This window comes from Rattus norvegicus, chromosome 6 (assembly GCF_036323735.1).
Source record: "Rattus norvegicus strain BN/NHsdMcwi chromosome 6, GRCr8, whole genome shotgun sequence".
Classification (NCBI taxonomy): Eukaryota; Metazoa; Chordata; class Mammalia; order Rodentia; family Muridae; genus Rattus; species Rattus norvegicus.
Genome location: NC_086024.1, coordinates 11,913,853 through 11,940,008, shown reverse-complemented (window position 1 = coordinate 11,940,008; position 26,156 = coordinate 11,913,853). Strand labels below are relative to the sequence as shown.

The 26,156-nt window shown below is 46.0% G+C and overlaps 1 protein-coding gene across 6 annotated transcripts in view; it reads right to left on the bottom strand.

The window, feature by feature from the left end:
• The window catches only part of LOC120103456 (uncharacterized), a 75,391-nt gene that overhangs the window by 9,820 nt on the left and 39,415 nt on the right, over positions 1-26,156 (bottom strand). For 2 of the 6 annotated variants that reach the window (XR_005505631.2, XM_063262731.1), the window contains exons 1-2: positions 1,660-1,716; positions 1,378-1,489 (exon numbers count right to left, since the gene is read on the bottom strand). The gene's annotated coding sequence lies outside the window, so the exon portion shown is untranslated. Of the gene's footprint in view, positions 1-179; positions 291-1,377; positions 1,490-1,659; positions 1,717-2,663; positions 2,932-26,156 lie in introns of those variants that run through there. The other 4 variants (XR_010052443.1, XR_010052441.1, XM_063262730.1 and 1 more) reach the window with 4 other exon arrangements.

Below are 26,156 nucleotides of genomic sequence, written 5' to 3'. Positions count from 1 at the left end.
ATCAAATAAAAGGTGCTGTACTAAGTCAGACACTCTCCGTGCTCCTGTAGGACACAGAGGTTGCTAACAACAATGACAAGACAGTGTGCTGGAGTGCTACAGTGGAGCTTCAAGAGCATGCTGAGGGGGAGGGAGGTGTTTATGTAGAATTTTGAAAGGTGCTTCATCCAATCACTTACTGGATGGATTTCCCTGACTCCCATGTTGGCTTCCTCTTCCTGATATTTGACAGAGCTGTTGTCTGCACACTTGTGACACCGAGGCCATGGAAAGGTTAACCACAGGCAGACCTGGAAATCCAGGAAAACACATACACGGGGCATGATTCATGTCACTGGGGAGAAGGGGAGGGACGAGCAGGAAGAGAAGCAGAAGTGGCACCATTAGCTATGGGTTTGTTCCTACAAGGTCTGCCAGGCATCACAGTACAAGACATGTGGGATGGGCGGTCACAAGCGCAGTGTCCGTCACTAAGAAGACAAGAGCTACCAGAGCAGGCCTGAGCTTCTGTGGAGCTCATCTGATTCCTTTACCCCTCCAACAGGGGCAGGGAGAAGGCACTGGGCCCAGTCATAGGAAACAGAGGGTTTGAGCTGAGAACACCTCAGGAGCAGCATCCCTTTAAGCCCTACTGAGTCTGCTCCGGGAAAGAGCAGTCAGTCCACTGACATGTGCTGTGACAGGGTGGAGTTCACTGAATGTCTTCCTGACTGTCACAAAGAACTCACTAACTGTAAAGTACCAGGTGCTTCCCTGGGAAGAAGAAATACAGAGAAAGGGGAGCCACCCAAGGGGAGCACCGAGGGACCAGAGAAGAGACTCAACGACTTCCACTTGCCAATAGCCAGCCCAGCCTGTGGTTCCCCAGGAGCTCAAAGCTCCACCCAGCTGAGAGCCAGTGTGCAGAGCTGTAATCTCCAGCAAATACCGTGTAATAACTGGCCGGGGTTAATCAAATATAATGCCCGACCCAGACCTATTAAATTTTACCACAAAGGGGGCTTTAATCAGCCTTTTATCAGCGCGGAGCTCTGTGCTAAGAAGACTGCTTTTGTTTGCCCGTATAAGAGACAATGGGAGAGCCAGGCTCTGCCTGCTCTGGAGAACACAACATGGGGATTGTCTGCAAACAGCAGACCATTCAAGGCCACGGGAGAAGAAAGGCAGAAAAGGCTGTATGAATCTACAAAAGTGCTCACTGTTAATGGCCATGGCTCCCCCTGTTTAAATTCAGGCCACATTCCTGCTGGAGCTTCCAAAATATAGGGAGGGGAGAAACAAAAAGACTTCAGTGTGTTCTGCGTAAGTCGATCTGGCTTTGGCCCTCCGAGGGACATTCTTGTTTGCGGATTGCTGAAAGGAGGAAGGAAAACTGACCTTTGGCTCTGTCACTGGTCTCAGCTCACATCTCCCAGGGCTGGATGAACTTCACAGGCAGGTGGATTAAAGCTAGGAGTCTCCAGTCCATGCCAGGCTGCTCAGCTTTGAACTATGAAAGAGGTGTGAGGGGACAGGACAGAAAGGTCAGAAGAAGAGTGAGGAGTCGATGGAGTGATATTTAAGCTACCAGTTTGGTTCTGTTTGACAAATATTTGAACCATTTGGGGAAGGCTGGCTGGGACATGCCCACACACAGAAGCACACAGCTACAAAACCTACCTGTTCATGTTTACCCTCCAAGGATGTTCAAACTACAAAGTGTTCATGTTCTCTTCATACTGTTATGGTCTCGAAATGAGGATGTGGGTTTTAAAAGAGGAAAGGGAGTGGGAAAGCCCAGGTTTGTCCCATAACATTCTCTCAAAGTCTGGCACGATCATGGGACAGCCAGGGGACTGTACCGAATGTCACTGGAGAAAGAAATATTGAGGATAACCAATTTGTTATCACTTGGGAACTGTCTTCGTTAGTGTCTTAATTGCTGTGAACAGACACCATGATCAATGCAGGTGTTATAAAGGACAACATTTAACTGGGGCTGCCTTACAGGTTCAGAGGTTCAGTCCATCATCATCAGGTGGGAGCATGGCAGCACCCAGGCAGGCCTGGTGCAGGAGGAGCTGAGAGTTCTACATCTTCACCCGAAGGAAGCCAGGAACAGACTGAGAATCCTCAGGCATTTAGGGGAAGGGTCTCCAAACCCACTCCCACAGTGACACACTTCCTCCAACAAGGCCACATCTTCTAATCGTTCCCCTCCCTGGGCCAAGCATATACAAACCATCACAGGAACCTTATGAAGGAACGAGGGAAGGTCTAGGAAGAGAGTGGTTTGTCCAAGGCTGCTTGGTTACTCAATAGTAGATAAAACATGGGAGCCCCTGTATCCCAAGGCCCAATTCGGGACTCAGCGAATTGCACACCAAGCCTCTTTGCTCGGTTTCACTGGGAATGCATTCCTAGACACTGCATGTGTTACTGAGGGTTCAGGATCTAGCCATCCACGGAAGATGTTGTCCACCAGCTCCCTGAACTCATTACTTACGATCATCAGAGTTTAGATCTTGTCTAGATTTTGGTTGGGATTATAAATCTTTAATGGAAGCAGACAAACAAATGAATAGATGGAGCAAGGGTGACCGGTTAGAGATGGAGAAACACTTCCTCACAGGATCAGCTCTGTGGTTCCTCAGACCCCCGTTCCATGTGAAGGCAGAACCTACCTCACTCAGCCGTAGTTGATACTACACTCGAGTATGTTTGGGGACCCACAGTGACAGGAAGGCATTCTTGTGACCGAATGGGAGACACCTGGACGGTGTTAGAGATGGAATTATTGGTGAAATGTTCTCTGGACGTATGTGTGTCTGAAGAGACAATGCACAGTGTGCAGCCGGATGGTCGGTAGGATGGCCAAAAGGAAGTTAAGAAACGGCCATGGACAGCAGAAGTCCTGCGCTTGGGGTTGGGCAGAGGTCACCAGCCTTTCATCACTCTCTTTGGTTACGCAATGGGGCTAATAGCTGCTTCGAAATAGTTCTCTTTCACTAAAGATATTCTGAGCTGAAACTGCAGATTTCCACTTTAGATTCTTGTTCTCTCCTGTCATGCTCGAGACCAGTGGATCTCAACCTGTAGGTCACGACCTCTGACCCTTTGACAGGGGTCACCTAAGACCATCAGCAAACACAGAGGTTTACATTATGATTCACAACAGTAGCAATGTCACAGTTAAGAAGCAGCAACAAAATAACTTTAGGGTCAGCACAGCTCGAGGAACTGCATTAAAGGGGCATAGATAGCATCAGGAGGGGTGAGAACCACTGCTCTAAATGATTAATTCCAAGTCTTCCCCGGGCAACGTGCAGAGTGACTTTGCTGGGTTAATGGAAGATGTCTGGTGTGGCCCTTCTGAATGGGAGTGGTTACAGCAAACTGACTGTTAGCTAAATTAGATCTACAAATTGGACTGGGGGACATTTCCCCTTTGATAAAAACTTTTTTGTAAATTGTATTAATTATGTCATTGCCTCGGGCTGCAGTAAAAGAGCTATAGGCTTTTTATTTTCCTTTAGGCTTCAGTAGCAATCCTACCTCTGTTGTTGGTTTTTGTTGTTGCTGTTGTTGCTATTTGGTTTTTATTTTATTTTTTTTTAAATATTCATTGTGTCATGATTTCCTTTTTTTTTTTTAAGATTTATTTATTTATTATATATAAGTACACTGTAGCTGTCTTCAGATACACCAGAAGAGGGCATCAGATCTCTTTACAGATGGTTGTGAGCCACCATGTGGTTGCTGGGAATTGAACTCATGACCTCTGGAAGAGCAGTCGGGCGCTCTTAACCGCTGAGCCATCTCTCCAGCCCCTATTTTTTGTTTTTTAATTCATGTTTCTGGCAATTAAGCACTATTCCAAAACATAAAAACAATTTCCTGGTTTTCAATTTCCTCATTGTGCAAGGGGTTTCCCATAAAAGCTGTTGTTACCCAAAATATGATCTTGTAAAATAAATGAAGGGTTATTTCCTATTCATGAGATCAATTCTGCCCACCCCGCCTCTTTCTTCCCACCTATCTCTAAAAAATAAATATGGAGGCATAGCAGTACACACTTGAAATATCAGCGCTTGAGACACAGAAGCGACAAGTTCAAGGCCAACCTGGTCTACACAGCAAACGACATTTCATCCAGGTCAAAGGAAACTCCACCTCGAAAGACCAAATACAAACAAAAACAAATTAAGTCCTTTCCCTTGGATTAGACTTAACGGAAAGAGAAAAATAATAAATGTGTGGATGATTTGTCTATAAATGTTAAAATAAAGCCTACAGGAAAAACTTAGAAACGAAATAGCCTTGTCCTTGTCTCTGCACACAGAGCGGTGAGCTATGGGGGGCGGGGCGGGGCGGGGCGCGGCGCGGTGTTATCCTTATCTGAGGACTTCCTTCCCAGCGCTTGCCCACTTGCCTTACTGTGAAGCTGTGCAGGCCTGGCCTTCCCTCTCCCAGGCTCTTGCCTTTTGTTCCCCTTAGCTATTCCAATCCTGCTGCCGCTCCCTGCAGGAAACCATACTGACCTGGAGGTCAGATTGACCCGGTTAAAATCTACAAGATAGATCACATGAAATTACTCTTTTTATATTCCGAAGATGGTCAAACATTGGCAGTTAGGCGTAGTTTATCCCAATATCAACATGTCATTATTTCTAAGGAAACATTTTAAACGCGTGGTTACAGAGCACTCAATAGTGACCATTTACAGCAATAGAGCTTCAGTTTTGAGGGGCAGCCATGACGTCCTGTTCCGGGTTAGTCTGACAAGGTTTTGAGGCTCACCTCTTTGTCCGGACACCACTTGTCTGTTGAAATTACCTGGAAAAGGCGGGTGCCAGGGCAGCGGAGCAGGGAACAGGCAGGGGCAAGATAGCTTTAGAGCAGCTTTGGAGAGGGAGGGGGAGGGCACATGGGGAGGGGAGGGCTCCCATTCCCAGATGCTTCTTCCGGTGCTGAAGAACAGACATTCTGGTGGGAACCTTCCACACTGTGTGTCCAGAGAAATCCTGACCGGAGAGAGAAAGATGGTGTGGGGTGGAGGTGGGAGTGAGGTGGGAGTAGGGTGGGAAGTCGGGGAGGTGGGGGAAGAAGGGTGGGTGGGAGGGGAATGACTAAAAGATCGGGAAGACGTTACGGCTTAAAAGGCACAGTGAGATTTTTGTGATACTCGGAGTTTCAGTAGCCTAGCGGATGTTTTTTACAAGACCGAGTACAAACAAGCCATGTGAACACATTTCTAAGACCCTTCCCCTGGAGGCAAGGGGAAGCCTGGCGTTCCAGCTTAGCTTGTCCCTAAACATCTGCCCCTGGCAGTGCCACACAGGGTGGGGCGGGAGTTGTTGAAAAGCAGGGGCACCTGGCAGGCAGCGGGAGGCTACTGAATCCTAGACAGGCCAGTGACATCGGATGTCACTACCAGCAAAGCACCCAACAGCTGTCTGGAAGATGGGTCAAAGAAGCTTGTGTTAGATGGCAGAGACCCAGCAAGGGAACTATTTTAGTCAGATCGAAGAAGCCAAGTTTGAAAGGGCAGAATTCCTGAGCATAGATCTGAGCCAGTCTCACTGAGCAAAAGTCTCCAAGGATTGGATCCCAGGAGATCTGATCTTCTCAAAGTCCACACTCAATTTGGCCTGGAAAATGCTTTCAAAATCGGGTTGTCCATCTGGAAAGTTCTTGAATTAGCTACACGACCAGAGGCCTGTCACCCCACACATCAGTGATAGGCCAAGTATAATCATTCCTCACTCCAGTTCTGCCCTATTATAAATTGTTTTCCCTTTGATCAGTGCTCTGTAGACCTTGAGCTCCTGTCCTCAGTCCTCCCCTGATTGGCCAGAGATTGCCTTCTTCTTCCCTTAAAAGACAGGAAGGGGTAAGATTTATTTAGTTTTATCTTATGCATATGGGTGATTTGATGGCATTTATGTCGGTCACATGCATGCAGTACCTGTGGAGGCCATTAGAGGGCACTGGATCCTTTGAACTGGAATCCCAGATGCCTGTGCGCACCATGTGGGTGCTGGAAACCAAGCGCAAGTCCTTTGAATCAAGTGCTCTTAACCACCGAGCCGTCTCTCCAGTGCTCCATCACCTTAATTCCTGACATACCAGCCCTGTTCCCCCAAACTTTGAGCTGAGTCACGACTTCCGTGTTCCTAGGAAAACACCCATCCACCACAGCTGTGCTCCTTAGCTACCTGCCCCTCAACTCTCATCTCTGTGCCCCCCCCATGTGCTAATCACTGTGCATATCAAGTTTTGTAATTGCTTCTTGCAGATGTGTTTTCCCCTATCCTTTAGCTCTTTGAGGTTAAGAGCACGTTTTCTGCCCTCATTTCTCCAGTAGCTCACCCAGTCTCAAACAGAGAGCAGACACACGGGTGTTGACTTGAACTGAATTCTTTCCTCCCCATGTAGCTTCATGTTCTCCTAAAAATCATGTTATCCTATCTGGGCCTATCTGGGCCTGTCTTGTTAGAACCTAGCCAAGTCTACTTCTTGTATATCTCCTGTGGCAATGCAAAACACATCTCTTACTTCTACATCAAAGGGAACAGGAGAGAGCTTGTTCTTGAGCCAAATATGAGTGACACAGCCCAGGAACATAGATTCAGGTTGCTCGAAATAACATATTCCAACACTGAGCATGCATGTGTGGATTTTCTGTGGTTACAGTATGTCTCAGATGGGGTTTCTATTGCAGTGATGAAACACCATGACCAAAGCAACTCGGGGAGGAAAGGGTTCATATCTCAGTTTACTGCAAGAAATCAGGACAGGAACTCAAACAGTCAGGAACCATGAGGCAGGAGCCATGATGGAGTGCTGCTTACTGGCTTGCTGTCCATGGCTGGTCAGCCTGCTTTCTTATAGAAGCCAGAACCACTAGCCTAGGGATGCCACCACCCACAATGGGTTGGGCCCTTCCCCATTGATCGCTAATTAACAAAATGTCTTACAACTGGATCTCATGAAGGCATCTTCTCCCTCCTCTCTGATGTCTCTAGCTGGTTGGAAGTTGACATAAAACTAGTCAGCACAGAGCATACGAAAGTTTCAATAAATCAAAGCATTTTCCAAATACCTAGATGGGAGTTTCAGGTAGGGTGGTTACAGCACACTGGGCGAGTCTCTGCTATGATCTATAGCAGGCCTGTAAACGAGCCTGTCCATCACTCTGGAGGGAGAACTTCTCTCTTATCCCGGACACGACACGTGGGTCACTCCTTTTCTCTCTTTGTAGGCATGTGCTATACAAGCATCCTTGGAAACACAATCTTGAGTGGCAGACAAGACATGCAGAACTCCAAGCTACCTGTCTGGAAGCTGTCTTCTGGTTTTTGCTCACATCCCAAGCATCGTCTTTAATCCCTTCCCAAACTGCAAGTGAAATTCCATCCAGACATCTCCAGTGGTTAACTTAAAATGTTTAAGATCGGGATGGTGGCAGTTGCCTCTAACCCCAGCACCAGGGAGATGGCGGCAGGAAAAGCCACAGTTCAGGGCCATTCTCATCTACCTGTGAGGAAGAGGCCAGCCTGGGCTGGCTATAAGCCACTCAGTCGGTATCTCTTCCTACCTTAAGCTCAAGTTTTATTGTCACTATTTCCTCGCCTCACCAGGCATCGTCCTTCAGGTCCATTTTCTCCCTCCTTGCCCCTGCCAGCGGGGACCCAGTTACTCAGGGTCCTGAAGAGGCCTTTTACCTGTGGGTCAAATGGGGGTGAAGAGAAGGAGACCAAGCAAAAGTTCTGTTGTCAAGGCCTCGTTTATTGGGGCGAGCGTTACAGGTTTTAAGGCTTTCAGGTAGGGGGAGTGACCTTTGTGAAACACGAAGGATGGAGGAGGGCATTCCAGCAGTGATAGCAGAAGGTGAAGAGGTCATGCGATGGAGACGCCGGAGTCTGGTGTTTGCTCCGGCTGAAACATCCTGTGAATGTTATCTTTCTGTGCCGTAAATTCATGGGAGAGGCTTTTGTCCAATAATTTCAAAACTATGGCAGTTATTTCAAGGTTGAACCTCTGTGGCCATGCAGCCAAGAGTCACATAGCCACTTTGAATCATAGTCACAAAGCGGCCAGGCCCAAATCCAATACGGCTCCCTACACCTCATCACTTACAACCAACCAAGAAGTTCTATCATCTATTCCCTTAAACTGTCTCATCCTCATCCGCATTGTTCCCTGGGTGATTGTGCTGTCATTAGCTTAGGTCAGAATCTTAGCCCTTTAGAGCGCTCAAGGGATCTCTTCATCAGTTCCCTGGATTTCTCCTCCTCCCCTTCCTCCTCCTCCTTCTCTCTTCCTCCTCCTCACCCCCTCCTTCTTCTAAAATACTTATGTGTTTGTTGTGTATGTGTATGCTCCTGAGTGTATGTGTATATATAAATATATATGTATATATGTATGTATATATATATGTGTATGTATATATGTGCGTATGTATGCATGTATATATGTGTGTGTGCATGTGTATATGTGTGTATATATGTATATATGTGTGTATGTATGTATGTATGTATGTATGTATGTATGTATGTATGTATATATATCCTATGTACTGGTTCCCAGAGAAGCCCGAAGACAGCATCAGGTCTCCTGGAATTGGAATTAAAGAAGGTTGTAAGCCATCATGTGGACCCTGGTCCTCTGGGAGAGCATGCATAGCTCTTAACTGCTGAGCCATCTCTCCAGCTCACTCTCCTTGCATCCTTGCCTCTCTTGAGGAACAGTTCCATTTATATCATCGCATTCCATGGTATGTTGGGATAGTTTGCACTTTGCTCTCAAGTGTCTAAAGTCCATCCCACTACCAGGTCTGACCTGACCTCCCATCTCGCCACTGTGTCCTGACACATGGCTGTACCCTGCTCACTACTTGCCAAGCCCACGCGTGCTGGTCCACCACAGAGTTCTGACCACAAGTCTACAAACCCATTTCATCTTACAAGTTACTCTTGAACTGGTTCAGACCACACTCATTCTTTTAATATTTACCTTCATGCTATACCGTGTGGATTCTTAATTGCTTTGTATTTTAAGTATCTGGGTAAGTCTTAAGTTCCGAGAAGAGAAAAACTATCACCTGTTTGCCTTTTATGTAAGTCAGTCATGTTTAGCACATACTTAGCATATCTCGACTCAGTTATACATATATCCCAGTCTCCTTGGCTGATATGAGAGAGAGAGAGAGAGAGAGAGAGAGAGAGAGAGAGAGAGAGGGATGGGGGGGCATAGGGTTTGGAATATTAGACGAGATATTATGGGGAGGTCTTAATAAATGACATGTCAAGAACTCAGTCAAGTCCCTGTCGTTGCATATCCTACAGTGATAAGTAAGTGGAAGGCCTTACAGATGGGTAAACATCTCGTTAAGACTGAGCAGATAAGCCTGAACCATCATCAGAGCATTATGTTGACCCCTGGAGAAGCTGGGTGGAAGACGGAGGAGTATGCCTATGCCAGGCCTAAGTTAACCCTGGAAATGGTGGTTCTTCAGTGACAGACAGAACCCAGCGAAAGGAAAACCCATCAGAGGAGCAGCCCAGGGGGAGGGTCTCAGCTTCCTTCCTGCTGCTTCAGGGTGTCACTGAAGTCCTGACTGGAACCACCTGAAAGACTGGATGATTGGCAGCCATTTCTGAAGCTGCTCTGTGAAGCAAGTCTGTGAGGCAGGGTCAGGCAGGGAGCTGGGATAGCAGGCCATCTCAGCGTCCCCGAGGGAGACTCTTGTCAGACTGCACTTTCGGTGTTTTATTCTGTAGTATATGAGTCTTACAGCCAGTATTTCATTCTATAAAGATATTTGTATGTGCACACAGATCAGTGAAAGATGAATCTTGCTCCTTGTTTGAGCAGGTGAAAGACAACTGTCATTTTTATGAGTTTCTTTGATCAATAACCAAGTTGTAATAAATCCTCATTCATGCCCTATGAAAGGATGGCATGATGTTTGAGAATTCTATAACCAACAAGACTTATTAGCCATGTATAGCTGAGGTTTTGGCTAGAGACATTTTTATGCCTCAGTCAGTTTCAGGGCTGTTCCCATGCGGAGGGATCAGCAAATCATGTTACGTGTCCTGTTTGGTCTTCTTGAACTCCCCCCCCCATCCTGTCTACAGTCAAGATCTCCAGGGGGTCTTCCCCTGACATATCTGATCCATATTACTTTGGAAGGGGTCCAAAGCCTTTTTCTCCTTTCCTGTTGACACAATAGAGCCTCTCTCAGGTTGGTCCAGCAACGTGAGATAATCAAAAGTCTAAATTGACTTAATTTAGCAACTTTTTTTTTCCTTAGGCCTGGTTTACTTTGACCTCTCTCCTAGTAATTAGTAATACCATTAATATCATAGAACTTATAACCACCTTCATTTTGATAATTAAAACAACTCAATTAAAACAATTTAAAACGATTATTTATTGAGATGGGGTTTCTCTTTATCTATGTCCGTACCTTTGTTTCCTACATTTGAGATCAAAGCCTGGATTTATTGATTCATCCTTGTACACTTAAAAACAGTTAAAGCAATTACCATTATTTCTCCATTTAGCATGCCTCAGGCAGCACAGTAGCTGGTCAGCTGCCTACCCTCCATGTTCTTAGAATCCACTTTCCTACCAATAACTCTGATTTACTTCTTACTAATTTCTATGTTCTGTCTGGGCTGCTTTTAACTCCAACTGGCCAGCCCGCATGGCGAGGGTTTGTTTTTATAGCTCAATTATACCTGCTTTTCCATATTTGTATGCACAGGTCTTATACAAATCCTCCAGGTGGAAACAGATCGTGAGTTTGGGGAGCCTCCGTTGCTAGGCTCAGACACCCCCATGAGCTTCTTTTTATTCTTCATAAGCTGTGGATACAGCTGCACGGGGGAGATTGTCAAATGCTCTTGTAAGTCTAGATTTCTACATCCTGGGTGAGAGACAAGAAGGGACACTGAGCTCACAGGAGGGGTGCATGAAGAAGCAGCTTCATGTAGCTGAGGCCAGCAGAGTGATCGGACTGCTTACCTGAGGACCAGCTAGCTCTTACGAAGAGACTACACACACTTAAATCTACTGCTAGCTAGACCTTCTTGTCAGCCAGAGGAAAGTATGCATTCCCCCTGGAGCTCCTGATTACGAATCTGTTGCTACATTTAAAAAAGTGTCAATAGGTCCCCAGCTCCGAAAAAAAGAAAAAAGAAGAAAAAAAAATGTCAATAGATATAATCAAGTGGAGTCCTAAGCAGCCACTTAGCCATCTGTAGAAAAATATTGGCTCTGGAAATGGTAGTGCCTGGTAGGAGACCAGAGGCATAGAAATATGTTTTGAGAATCATGTTCCTGGCCTGAATCGGACCCCACGTTAAGGGGGGTCGACTGAGGACAGAGTTCCTGAGGACACGGAGGGAAGAGAAGCCAAGTAGTTTGTTTTTCTTACAGTCACAATGGGACAGGGCAATAGGGAAGGCCCTTCTGAGACCTCCGTCAAGGGGAAAAGCTCACCAGGCTGACTGATGTCTCCTCCAAAATTGAGCTGTTGTGCCTCAACCAGGACATGCTCTCCTGGAAACCACACCAAGTGGATTGCTTTGTGGACACATCCCAGCTCCCCTGCCAAGGAGCTTTCTCTGTTCTCTGTCCCTAGCCTTCTCCCACTCCTGACAACCCACTTCTTTGCGCAGGAAAAGCAGCATCTGTCCACAGGGTGGTGGCCTGGGCCTGGGCCTAGGCTGGTCCTGTAACATTGGTGACACCCCCTCCCCTATCCCCACAGTTTCTATCCCTTGATTGAATGAAGCAACAATGGATTAGGCAAGTATTTAAAAAACATGTTTCAAAATGAACTTGATCAATTAACTGGGTTCTCATTAACATGAGTTCTCTTTCTACCTCATATTTTGATAAAAGAAACACATTGTGGGCTGAACCGCATCTCCCCCAAAATGTTTCAAACTCCCAGTGCCTGGTAACTGAATTTGATGTAATCGAGTTAAGATGAGGTACATAGAATTGGGTGATTTCTAAATTCAGAGACTGCTGTGAAGAAAAGACACTGACAGCAAGGATTACAGACTGGAGCAAAGGAACGCTGCAGAGAGCCTTGGGATGGGAGGAGGGCTGGGGTGACGACAGCACAGCATACCTAGCACCAACTGGACAGGGTGGTGGATGCCTGTAATCCTACCACTCAAGATAGAGGTGACAGGGTCAGAAGTTCAAGGCCATCCTTGCTGGTGTATTGAGGCTAGCTCCATATATAAGGCTAGCTCAAACACAACAAAGGAAAATAAAAGAGAAAGAAGCCCAGAGGGCATATCCTCTGGAGCCCCCAGAGAGTGCTTGGCTCTGCTAACTCTCACTTTGGACTTGTAGCTTCCAGAACTGTTTGGAATAATTTTGTTTTTGAAAGCCAACCTTTTAAATGACTGGACTCTTAAACTCCAGTGCTTTTGTACGCATACATCTTGATTCTGGGCTTGCACTGTTCTTAGTGTTTCTCACAACATCGAAAAGCTATCTTAGAGGAGTTGATAGTATAGTGTCTTATCTGTTCACGTGAAGGCACTAGATAGCTTTACTCTGCGGTATTTCACAATAGATTTCAGCAAGGGATCTGAGAAATAATTAACTCGTGCATGTGTGCAAGCGTGTGTGGGTGTGTACATGCATGTGTATGTATGTGTGTGTGTGTGTGTGTGTGCGTGTGTGTACTGATAAAGAATTTGTACTGTCTAAATATACTGCCTACATAAACAAAGCTAACATCTGGCAATGCCTCCCCTAGATCAAAATAGAGTTAGTAAGTGTTTAACAGCAAAATCCGATGCTATACGAAGGCCTGGGCCTGCTGTATTTGAGGCCTCCCTGGACTGTTGAAATTGACAGTTGTGTCAGTGTATGTCACAGCCTCTGACACAGTCACTCAACCCAGAGTCTTGGAAGTCAATATTATTGACTCGGGGAAAAGAAGGAACTAAACGCCTCTCGCCGCTGTAACATGACCTCTCCAGTAAGTAGCTTGAGTATCCCATCACCATGCATGACTCTCGATTCTTGTACTGTTACAGATTTCCATATGAACTTGAATCATGGACCTGAAATAGAAGAGACAACAGACCCTTCCTTTTGCAAATCTTCAAAGTTATCTATGAATAAATATTAACTCAGTTCTGACGTTTGGGTAGGAACTCATGCCAGTCGGAGGGCTCTGGGGAGCTGTCGGTTAATGTCAGGAATACATTTACGCATTGCACTTCAATTCGCTCAGGCCATACGTGTGGGTTCATGACTCCTCAGACCTCTCGGAGCAGTACATGCTGACATTTGTCAGGAGGTGCGGCAGTGGAGCTGAAGAGGTGCCTGTTACATCTATGGAATCAGGGAATCAGGGTATGCATAGACATCACCCCCAGCAGCCCTCCTCAGTGTGGGAACAGACCACAGTGCTATTCTGTTCAAAGTCCCAAGGGATGACCTACACCAGGGCTACTTTTTAAATGTCCTATAATCGACATGGTATAACAGCACAGGTACATAAAGAGTCACAGAGATTAGTGTCTCAGAAGAAAGTGTTCAGGGTTAACCCCAAATCTATGAGGAATCAACCATCAATAAAGGGTGTTAGGAAAACTTCGGTGTAGACATGGTTTAAAAAAAAGAACAGAAACAAATTCTATGTCTTTTGTTTGTTTTTGTTTTTTTCAATACTCTGCATAACTCAGCTTCTCTGCATAACGGCCTTGGCTGTCTTGGAACTCATTCTGTAGACCAGGCTGGCCTTGAACTCACAGATATCTGACTGCCCCTGCCTCCCATACCACCACAGCCCAGCCCAAATTTTATATCTTAAAGTGGAGTAATTTTTTGAGTCTGGTGCCTTGGGCTACTTGGCTATCCTGACACCTGATCCTGGAACAGTTTTTGCATAAGCCAAATTTATCTTTAAAATCTACAAAGGTACTAGAAGGATCTATGGGAGTTTCCAGGTTCTTAAGTGAAACAGAAAACCCAGAAATCATTAAATAAATTATTAATGAACTAATTTATGTAAAGCTGCCCTGCAGAAGCCATAAAGCAAGAAATCAAAAGTCAAACTGGAGAAACATTGGCAACTCACAAGACAGCGCAAAGGGCAATTTCCCCTAATATCTAAAGAGTGTCTAATGCCAATAAAGACTCTTTAAAAATCAGTAGAGGCCTAGAGAGATGGCTCAGCAATTAACAGAATTTATTGTTTTTGCGAAAGACCCAGGTTTGATTCCCAGGATCCACATAGTGGTTCACAGCTCTCTGTAGCTCCTGTTCCAGGAGATCTGAGATCCTTTTCTAGGCTCTGTGGGTACCAAGCACACACATGATGCACATACATATGTGCAGGAAAGCATTCAAATACACAAAATAAAAATAAGTCTGCAAACGTTTAGCAGAAAATGGTACTTTGAAGTTGAACGGACTTCACAAAAGATTGAAATATATGAAATATATGAAAATATGCTCATCTCCAGCTAGAATTGGTGGTAGGCGTATATGTCTATAATCCTTGTATCTTGGAGGCTGAAGTGGGAAGAGCAGAAGGTCAGGCAAAGCAAGTTCAAGCCCAGCCTGTACTCCATGAGTCCCCGTGCGAAAGGGAAAGGAGGAGGAAGGAGCCACGACAGCAGTTGATTATCTTCTTCTCAGTGGTAAACAGAGTATCAATGGATGATTGTCATTATTTAGGTTTTATTCACTATCGTGTACATACATGTGTGTGCACATACATGTGCCATGACGCCTGTGTGGAGGTCAGAAGACACCTCGCAGGAATTTGTTCTAGTCTTCCACCAGAGGAACGCTAGCTTCCGCCATGGTGCTAGCGGGCCAATGAGCAGGGCCCTCCGTGGCCTCTGCTTCAGTTCCTGCCTCGAGTTCCTGCCCTCACTTCTCCTCATGATGGACCATACCATACACGCGCACGCACGTGCGCACATGCACAGACATACGCGCGCGCGCGCACACACACACACGCACACGCACACGCACACATGCGTGCGCGCACACACACACACGCACACACACACACGCACACACACACACGCACACACGCACACACACGTTTCTTTCATCATAGTGGTTTATCATAGCAACAGAAAAGCAAATGAAGACACAGCCTTACCCGCTGAGCCTCAAAAGATGGAAATTTAAACAAGGCAGCTATGGGATAGTAAAACCTGACAGAAACTCTAGAAAGACAACTGGGCAGTATCTACAAACATTGTTTTAGTGTTTAGCACATCGATTCCACGAATTTTTTCAGATATAACCATTCATGGGCATTTGCCCATGGTTCCTTGTTGTTTCACTCACTGTTAGGGGTGTTAGGAGCCACAAGCCCGCCCTTCTGAGCAGCCTGCTGACGTCATATACTGGCATGGCACGATAAAGTGATGCTACGGAGTGAATAAAAGGGGAATTCATGCAGTCTTTGCTTAGGTCGTCTAAAACCTATCTTGGGGAGGACACAGGTGAAACATTTCAGAGCCGCATCCCACACTTACATCCTTCCATCCCACACATGCTATGGCATGTTCTCGGGGTGCCTGGGCAGGGCGGAAGCTGCTGTTTGTGAGAACATGCAGTTCCTTCGCTCTCCAGGAGTCTCCTCCATTGATACATTTGCTTGACTTCCTAGAGCTTGGCTTCCAGGCCGGCCATGTTCTTTCTGCCAGAAGCAATCAAGCCTGAAACATGGTTTCCAAAGTTCCCTTCTCCAGTTAGATGGCAGATGCTACCTGATGTTACTTGATCTGTGCCTTACTCAGGGTTTAACTGCAGTGAAGAGGTACCACGACCATGGTTCTATCTTATGAAAGGAACATTTAACTGGAGCTGGATTATAGTTCCAGAGGTTCAGTCCATTATCATCATGGCGGGAAGCATGGTGGCATGCAGACAGATGTGGTACTAGAGAGATAGCTGAGAGTTCTACAGCTGGGTCTGCAGGCAGCAGGAAGTGACAGTGACATACGAACAGGCTATGGCTTCTGAGACTTCAAAGCCCAACTCCTAGTGACACACTTCCTCCAACAAAGCCACACCCACTTCGACAAAGCCACACCCACTCCAACAAGGCCACACCCTCTCTAACAAGGCCACACCTACCAATAATGCCACTCCCTATGAACCTATGGGGGCAATTTCATTCAAACCCTAACAGTTTGTGAGCATAGCGGACTAAAGACAACAAAAGAAGTTGCCTCATGTTGCTCCTGGTTTTGTTTCAAGTGGCAAACACCAGCAAATGCTTGCATGGTGTTAAGATTGTGCAAATTTGAGCTCTGTGATAGGTATCAGACGTATAAAGAGACAAGGTTAGACAATAGCTGGGTTAGCCTAAATCTACGATCTTTTAATTTGATGGTGGGTGAGGTCTGCCCTAGCTCACCCTTTGCCCGAGTAGGTCGACTATTTGATTATGCTCCAAACTTCTCACTCACTGAGTGCCAATGAAGCCAATGAAGAGACAATAGACAGGGTCTCTGTGCAGGCCTATGGGTGCGATATGCGCTAGAACTGAGCAGTGGTTCTGAGATGCCCCATCTTCTAGGAATCTCTACCTGGACAGCAAATCTTGCCAAACGGGTCTTCTTTGTTTCCAATTCAGCATCTCTGGTTCTAGCGAGCCGCCCTACAGGGCTCCCCGCCCAGCTCCTAAGGTCCCGAAGAGAGAGTTGGCAGGTTTTGATGCGCTGGGAACAGAGTATTGCACGCATTGTTGTGGGTTGTCAGATGAACAATCTTGGCAACGCTCCCCTCCCGTCAGCCGAAGCTCCGGTCTGAGAGGGGTTTAATTGCTAGAAGGAATCTTAGCAGACCCTGGAGAGACTACTCAGAAGAGAGGCGTTCTCTCTAAGTGTTACTTGTCTTGCTCATTGGAGCATCACATGACATTCTAGCTTACTCTTTAAAAAACAAAGTAGAAAGTTATTTTTAAAAGAGGAACAAAGGTCAGTGCCCTTTAAGGGACTTTAAGACCCATTTTGAAAGTCCTTAATCTTCCTGTTTTCTATGTGCTGAAAACTCCTTCCCTCTGTTTCTAAGGAAGTGGACCCTGTTGTAGCTATTTCCCCACTCGTCAGCAAGGTGCAAACGACGTCGGAGCAACCTCTTCCTGCTTCAGATAAAATGCCACTTCATAGAAAAGAGAATTAAGAATTCTGATTTTAAGAAAAGAAGCTGGGGTGTGGTTTTCTGGTAGAATCTCTGCCTCGCATGTGTGGAGTCCTGGGTTCAATCCCCTATGCCTGGGAGTAAAGAGAATTCAGAACTTCTTAAATGGTTAATACATTAAAAAATTTCCTCAAGACTCATTTACTGTCGAAATGTTAATGTTTTCCTGGCAAAATATCTTACCTCATCTTTCTTTGCCTTTCATATTTTTTGGTAGTGAAATATTTATTAGTTTAATTGATTTCTCAATGTATCATTGAATATAATGCCTCTTTTGTTTGTTTTGTTTTGTTTTTTGAGACAGGGTTTCTTTGTGTAGTCCTGGCTGTCCTGGAACTTGCTGTAGACCATGTTGGCCTCGAACTCAGCGATTCCCCCTTCCTCTGCCTCTTGAGTGCTGGTATAAGGCCAATTTTTAATGGCAAAAAATTGGTTCCACAGAAATTTTATAAAGAAAAAATTTGAAACACGTTATAAATTTACGTGTTATCCTTGTGCAGAAGAATCTCTGTGTTGCTCCATTTCTAATACATGTCCTGCCAAAGTGAGCGCCTGACAGTCATCTTAGAAGGTAAAATGAGGAGTAAGATGGAGTTCCTCACCCTGACACTCAGAGCCTTTCCTTCCCCGCCCCTCTTTCCTTATCTCTCGTGCTGAGCTTCCCATGTGCTGGGCGCATGCTTCATCACGGAGCTGCCTCTCAGCCCCAGCTCTTATTTCCTGCTCCAGCTTGTAGTAGGAGCTGGATCAATGTGCTCAAATGCATCTATAAAACAACTCACGTGCATTTGGTACTCGGTTGTTTCTCCTTCCCTCCCATTGCCCAGTGTGGACAGTGGCTTAACTGTGTAGCTTTTGTCTTCTCTCCTTCATAATGGAAGACGAAACAGCCAGTGAGTTTGCTCTCTCTCTCTCTCCCTCTCTCACCACACACACACACACACACACACACACACACAGACACACACACACATACACACACACAGACACACACACACACACTTCACACACACATACACCACACACACACATACACACACACACATACACACACACAGACACACACACACACTTCACACACACACACAGACACACACACACAGACACACACACACAGACACACACACTTCACACACACATACACCACACACACACATACACACACACACAGACACACACACACACTTCACACACACACATACACCACACACACACACACACGCACACATTACACACACCACAGACACACACACACCACACACATCACACACACACCTACACACACATACACACACACACTACACACACATACCACACACACACACACACACACACACACACACACACACACTCCTGTCTCTTCTGCCATGGCATGCTGCCTTATGACATGACTCATGCCTCATACTCTCCTTTCTGTGTTCCATCCATGACACTATGTAGTGCTGTGTTCCATGTCTGACTTGCGCGGCCAAGGATCATATCTCTCCTACTCAGCATGCCATGGACATACAGTCAGTACTAATTCTGACAGACTGACAGTCAAAAGACACCATCCTGTGATCTCTCCTGCTCTCCTTTCCTTGTTCATTTCTGTTCTGAAAGAAAGATCTCTCCATGTTTCTTTCTGGCTAGCACGTGTGGCTGAACGTAGAACTCGCAATGCTGCATTATGGGGTTCTCTTGGCCTCTTGGTTAAGAGGGAGCCACAGAGGAAGTGGAACAAGGGAATCATGGGATTCTGATCTATCAACAGTGCTGGGTATGGTGACAGGATGTGAAGAGGGAAGATGAAGGACAAACCGTAGATTTGAGAATTTATTTTTTCATTGAGCCCACAGATACAGTTCAATCTCTCTGGAATTAAAATGTTTAGGCATGAACGTGATTCCTAGTGTTTCATAATATTTTCTGAAAATTAGAAATGAATAGCTTTCTGAGGAAAGAAATCTTTATCTCAAGTTGACCATTCTTATAATCTCACATCAATGTCCTTTCCCTGTTAAACATCAGAGCAGCTATTCTGTTGTGAGGCGGGAAGAGGAAGTCTCCCTACGAGGTGGCACAACTCAGGTGGCTGAAACTGAGATTGATACACCCTATCCTGGCCATCTCAGACTTGGTCTGCCCTCCCTCAGCCCCTCGGTCAGTATGGCTTGTGAAGTCCTGCAGCTAGTGTCCTCTGAAAGTGTCTCCATACACGATGGCTTTGCCCAGGCTGTCTCAGACCTGCCCACTGGCCACCTCTTCCTCACGTTTCCTGTCCTCACCACTTACTGATCTGCTGATCTTTCTATCCAGGTCTTAGAAATACAGACTGTTTCATCAGATCTCCAACAACTGTCATTTGTCACAGGCCTGAATGGTAGAACTCTGTTTGTTTGTTTGTGGCAATAAGGGTGGTGTTGAATTTTGACAAAACAAAATAAAAATTACAACTAGTATCAGCTTTGCAAAAACAAAACAGAGTCCACAAAACCACAATTGTTTTATCTGTCTTAACCACCGGATGCTCCTCAGTTTCTCCTGGACGAGAATGCAGCAGTGCACAATGGTAATGGACTCTGGCTCTGTCCCAGGCCAGCATGGGGCTTTGGGTTTTACCGCCAGCTTGAACAGAGGCAGTAACCGTGTGGCACCAACTTCAGAGTGAAGAATTAACTTCCGCACATCTTCCTGGAGGCAATACTTTGAGACTGTATACTAGTTTTATTTTTATTGAAGGGAATTTAAAATTTTGCTAACAAATACATTTAAAAATAAGGCAGGCAGGGGATGTTTTATGTGAGTTTCATAGATGGGGAAACGGCAGCTAAGGTAATAGACTTAAATAGTGGTCGAGCGGGGACCAGTGCTAAAAAGTTCTCATTTCCAGACCAGATGTTGCCAGAGAAAGGCAGTTACTACTATTTTTCCCTTGTTGGAGATGCCTGGTTTCCACAACACTAAGATAAACAGCATATACCCAACAGAGTCATTGGCTCTGTAATTTTAGACTTGGTGGAACCTTAGGGAGCCTCTTAATCACAAACTCTGTAGAGGGCCCAACAGAGGGCCCTACACAGCCACCTAGGCAGCCGCCTCTCAGAGTCAGGCTGGAGTGAAGCTGACTGTCTGCTGGCATCCATTGCAGCGGCAGCGCAGCGGCTTTTGTTTTTAATCTCTTGTCTGGTTTGCATATTAATGATCCCCAGAAGACTCCCTTGAAAAGACAGGCTAGACAGCCCTGTCTACAGAAATGGAGAGGTGGCAAATTGAGGCATGTTTTAGGGTGTACCGACCAATACACAAGATAATAAGCCATATTGGACCAAGCTTACCTGGTGATTGTGTAACATCCCACTTCAAGCTGCTGCCTATCTGAGTTCATGCACCTCTTTTCTTCTCTCTACCATCAGCAAAAGGGTACAGAAAGCACCTTAAGTGCTCGAGAAGTTGTAGAATTGATCCATGAGTAAGAAAATATTATTTTAAAATAATAACAGTACGCACGTGCCTGAGCCTCGGTGCACACGTGGGGGTCAGGGCATAACTTGTGGGAGTCTGTTCTCTTGGGCCTGGCAGCAGGCACCTTAACCCAATAAGCCATTTTGCCAACTCTGGTGGAAAATTTCAAATATCTTGCCTTTTGATGTTTCATGTTCTAACTTCCAATAGGGTCTAACTAAGAGCAGCTAGCTGTAAGGAAAATTATGGGTTTGTTTTAAAGGCAGCAAGAACATTCTTCTACTAACATTCTTCTACTAATATAAATATTAGTATTGTTCTAAGACTATGATACCAATTAAATGAAAGATGTAGGCAATATGGTAATTTATATTTATTGACTGCTTTATTGTGAGTAATAAGTAAACTATGTAGAAGGCTTTAGAATGAGATATACATAGTCTCCGAACCTGGTTGCAGGGAAACCTGAGATAAACCCATCTACCCAGCTGGCGCTCAGTTTTGGCATCTGTAGAATAAAGCTGCTTGAAAGCTGAGAGCAATAGCATACTCTGTGTACAGAGAGAATCTCTTCTAAGCGTTGCCTGTCAATAAAAAAGCCGACGGCCAATGAGCTGAGGCAGGAAGTAGGAGGTGGGACATTAGCAGGAAGAGAGAGGATTCTGGGAAATAGTGAGGGATAAGAGAGAGCTGTGGAGGAACAAGAATTTGTTCACTACATGGCCCACAGGAGGATGTGTGCCGTCTTTACTGAGCCTCCTTTTGTGTGTGAGAGTGGTATATGTGTGTCTGTAAGTGTGCACCCATGGAAGCCAGAAGACATCACTATTCTGCTGTGTCACTCTTCATGCTCCATTGAGTCAGAGTCTCTCACTGAACCTGAGCCAACAATCTCCAGACATTCTGATGTTCCAGCTCCCCATAGCACTAGGATTACAGGTGTACTTAGTCATACTTGTGTGTGTGTGTGTGTGTACCCTCGTGCTGGCATAAAAGACTCTCATTCACTGAGCCATCTATCCAGGCCAGATGTATAACTCATAAAAAATAGACCTACCATAATGATAGGAAATCTGAAAGACCCTTGTAAAACCTTAACAGAATTAAGGGAACTGTTCTAGGAAATATGTTTGCTTCATACGTGAAAGTTGTCAGAATCAACATGGGCGAAAGTGGGGAACTGGCTAGGTGGACACGGCGCTTGCTGTTATAAGCATGAGGACCAAGTTCAAGTCTCCAGGTCCTGTGTAAAGCCAGTAGCCAGCATCTGTAAGCACAGTACTCCCACTGATAGAGTCAAGCAAAGACAGGAGAACCAGAAGTTCCTGGGCCAGCATAGTGACAGACATCAGAAAGACTCTGCCTCACACAATGCTACTTAGGGCTGTCACCAGAAACATTTCTGTGTCCTCTAGATGTGTGCCCTGGTATATGCATGTCTACAGACATACATGCACACACATCCTATACTTCTCTATCACACACACACACACACACACACACCCCTAGCTGTGTCAAGACATAATGAAAAGCAAACATATGCTGAGAGTAAGAACCATCATAAAAGGTTGCCAGCCTATCACTTTGCACAAAGATTGTTTCTACAAGGACAGCTGTCCAGTAAGTCTTTGCTCAACCCATACTGGCACCATCTTGCTTATTAATCAATTCTTGTGGCCAAGGATGACGATTTCAAAATGACTTTACCCAGTACTCCTCACTTTGCCTTGTTTCCCTTTACCCCGCCCCCTGTGTCGGTTTCCATGGTTTCTGCCCCACTTGTCCTGTGTTGCAATGCTCCTCCACTGCTCACAATCCAGTATGGCTACACCAGTATGGTTAAACTGCTCTTTAGGGAGCCTTTCTGTACTGTTTTTCAGCCAGTCTTTGTGATTTAAGTTGATGCAGGGGAACTAGAAATATTTGGTAATAGTACGGGAACATGGGAAGATGGTGGGCTTCTTTTTTTTTTTTTGGTCACACTTTCGGAAACTGGAGCCCAGTTACGTCAGAGGTAGCGCCTCAGGGCAGGCTGCCACAGACTTTGCTCATCTTGTCGGTCATTTCATGGCAGCAGGCTGGCAGAAGGGAGTTAAAGGGTGACATATGGTTGCCAATTTAGCTTGACCACTTTTATAGAGCTTTCTTGTGCCCTCATCTAGAAATTCTGCTTACAGTTACTTAGTCAAAACTAGGCCATTCTAGTATCTTTCATCTGGGCACATACATGACTATGCTAAACAAACCCAAGACTGCATTGCTAGGAGATGATTGGAGGGTGGAGCTGGGCCAGTGAGCTTGCAGCATGTAGCAAAGAGTAGACCAGATGTCACTAAAATAAAATCTCAGCATCTGGAAGACAAATATCTATCATGGAAGATCATTACAATACAGCATGCATCCCCTACGTAGCAAATAGCACCAGGTGTACAAATGGTCTCCTCTTTCCCCAAAGCTTTGCCTCCCCAAATCGATCTGCTTGTGCCCTACCTGTTCCTACTCTCGGTAAGGCCCACCTGTCACACAGCCCCCAGGCTTAGAATAAATAGGAGGCATCCTACTCACCTTAAGTGATTTCCTGTTTTAGTTCTCAGCATGGGTCTGGGAATCCGCATAGGCAAATAAAGCAACGGAAGAAATAAGTAGCTAAGGAGCCAGGTTCAGTAGAAGGCAAAGGGGACAATGAGATGCACACGCAGACAATGAGGGCCCGGGACTATGCGGGGGCAGCCAGTGGTGGGTGCTCTTGATCTTCTGCTCTAAATGTCTGTACAAAGCTGGTTGACAGGTTTTCTGGGATTCGACAAGTGTAACTTAGCTATAATGAACATGCAGGTGTGTGCTTGAGTGAATGCTAAGGACTCCTGAGATACAACCTCATCTTACATTCAGAGATGCTCTGGGGCACAGCAACATGCAGGAGTATGGGGCACAGTGGCCTTGCACAGAGCTGAGGAAGCCGAGGGACTTCTGTGTACAGCTGTGGTCAAAAGAGAGGAAGATATGAAAAAGGAAGAGGCCATCCATCTAGCCACCTCTTCTGGACCTAACTTTCTTGAGGTAAAATCTGGATATAAACCTTGTTAACCAGCTCCTAGGTAATTCTTAGGGACACTGAAGTTTTAAGAACCACAGATGCCAGGCCACATTGTAATTTTTTAGGGAGGGAGGTTGTTTAAAGGGCATGCTGGGCATAGATGGTTAGAAGCTCGAACAGGGAGCAAAGTATCACTTACAAAAGACTGCAGCAAAGGTGGTAGGATATCGTTTCCAGGATTAGTAAACAAAACAACAGCTTCTGGCTTTCTTGCCCTCTCCTGCTTCCTTTGAGGGAATTGTGCAACAGAGAGTCCCATGTGGCAAGTGAAAGAGCATACCCCTAAACGGGGAGCTGCGTCTCTCGCTCCGATCGAGGGGTGGGGTGTCCCCAGGAATCACGAGTAGCCGTCTTGATGTAACAGCAAGAGGTAGCTTTTATTAACGAGATCCCTATTAGCGGGATCCCGGGTCGATACGTATCCCACACAGGAGACAGAGGAATCGACCCTGAGCTTCCAAACTCGGGGGTTTATATAGGGGAGGTTAGGGGCATTCGTGCGGTTACACATGATTGGTCAATTCAAATGGTGCACAGTTACTTTTGGCTCGAAATTACATCAGCAAGGAGTACGTGCTCTCTAGCAGCTCGGCAGGCAGGTAGGGTGGCTCATCTCACTCAGGGGGGTGAAGGAAGGGGAGGGGGTGGCTACAGATGGTCAATGTCCTTGGGGCTGATAGCTGGTTTGGCAAGTCCTATCTCTGGCTCTCCCTCAGGCACGTCCGGCCCTGCACATCCGGACTCTGACAATGAGTAACCTTTTTAAAACTCTAGTTCTACATTCCCTTCTTCTTTTCTTGTTAATAGTTCTAATCTTAGAACTACATGGAGAACTCAGCTTCATCTAGCATAACAGCTTGGTATTGTTGTCTGAACATGAGGATTCTAACCTGGACACTATCCAAGCCTATACACCAGGGTCATGACTAGCTTTTAGAACTTCTAAGCTTATACAGACTGTGATCCCTGAGGCACAGTCCCAAGAAGTATTAGGAGTACTAACGTATGTAATGTTACATCATTTGTAATAGAAATCAAGCCTATCCCCACACCTATCTTGATAGAACCCAGGACAAACATGACTGAATTTCCCTCTAGGTCCCAGCTCTCAGCCCCAACAGCTAGTTAGTACACGGCTGGTGAGGGCTGAGAATTGACAGCTGTCAGGGTGGTCAGCAGCACCAGGTACAGTCCTTTCCAGCGAGGCTCAAGTGTCTGGGCTCAGTGTAGCTGCAATCTCTGACCTGGAACTGATGGGATGTCTCAGGGGTCTTCGGGGCATAGGCTGCTGTCAGCTGTGAGCAGATTTCTTTCTGTATCACCTGTAGGTCTTTTAGCCTGGCACACACATCATTATTACTATGTCACTATGACATGTTGGTTCAGTAACATCATCTAATACAGTCGGGGGGGGGGGGGGCTGAGGCCCCATATAAGATCTCAAAGGGGGTAAGTCTGAATCTGGAAGGGGTATTTCTTGCTCCAAAGAGAGCAAGAGGGAAGGAGTGTCACCCAGTCTGCGCCAGTCTCCATGGTCAATTTAATTTGGTCAGGGTCTCTTTTAGAGTTTTATTTATTTACTCTACCTGTCCTGAACTTTGAGGTCTGTAGATACAATGTAATTTCCAATCGACCTCTAATACTTGGCCACACCCTGGCTTACCTTGGCAACGAAAATAGGGCTGTTGTCTGACCAGATTACCTTGGGCACTCCAGACTCGGGGAAGATTTCTTCCAGTATCTTCTTGATGACTATCGAGGCCATCTCTTGCAGTTGTTGGCGTCACCAGGGCATCCAAGAGATGGTAAAGGCATCTGCAGCATTGATGTGCTGGGGGGGTAGAAGTTCAGCCATTCCAGATGACATCGTGTTGTCCACCATGGCAGTACCCACTTGTCTCTGACCTTCATTCATGAAGAGAACTGTTCCCGTCTGTGGACAAGGTCCTCGGCTTTCAGCAGGGGTCAATCAGCCAGTCGCAGAGGTCTTTCCTCCACCCATGGGCTTCTGTCAGTGCTTAACACTCATGTTGCAGTGGCTCCAGGTCCGGATTGGGCAGCAAGGTGACCAGATTGCCCCCAACAGGTGGAGAATCAAGTCCATGGCAGCTGACCAGCGGTCCCATCTTTTGGGACACTCTATTCAAAGGCAAAACATCAGCCACTCTATCACAGTTTAAGTCCTGGATTGGGTGATAATTGTTAGTGCCCGGCTGGCAGGAGTGATATGTTCCAAGCAGAAAAGCACTAAGCCACACATCTCCCAGCATCAGGTACTGGTGCACTGAGACAGGTCTTAAGCTCCACATACACAGTCTGTAGATATGCATAACATGGCCTCACCCAGCCATTTCAGCCCACGCAAGCCATTTTGGAGAGCAATTTTCTCATGAGCAAGGGATAGGGGCAGTCAGGG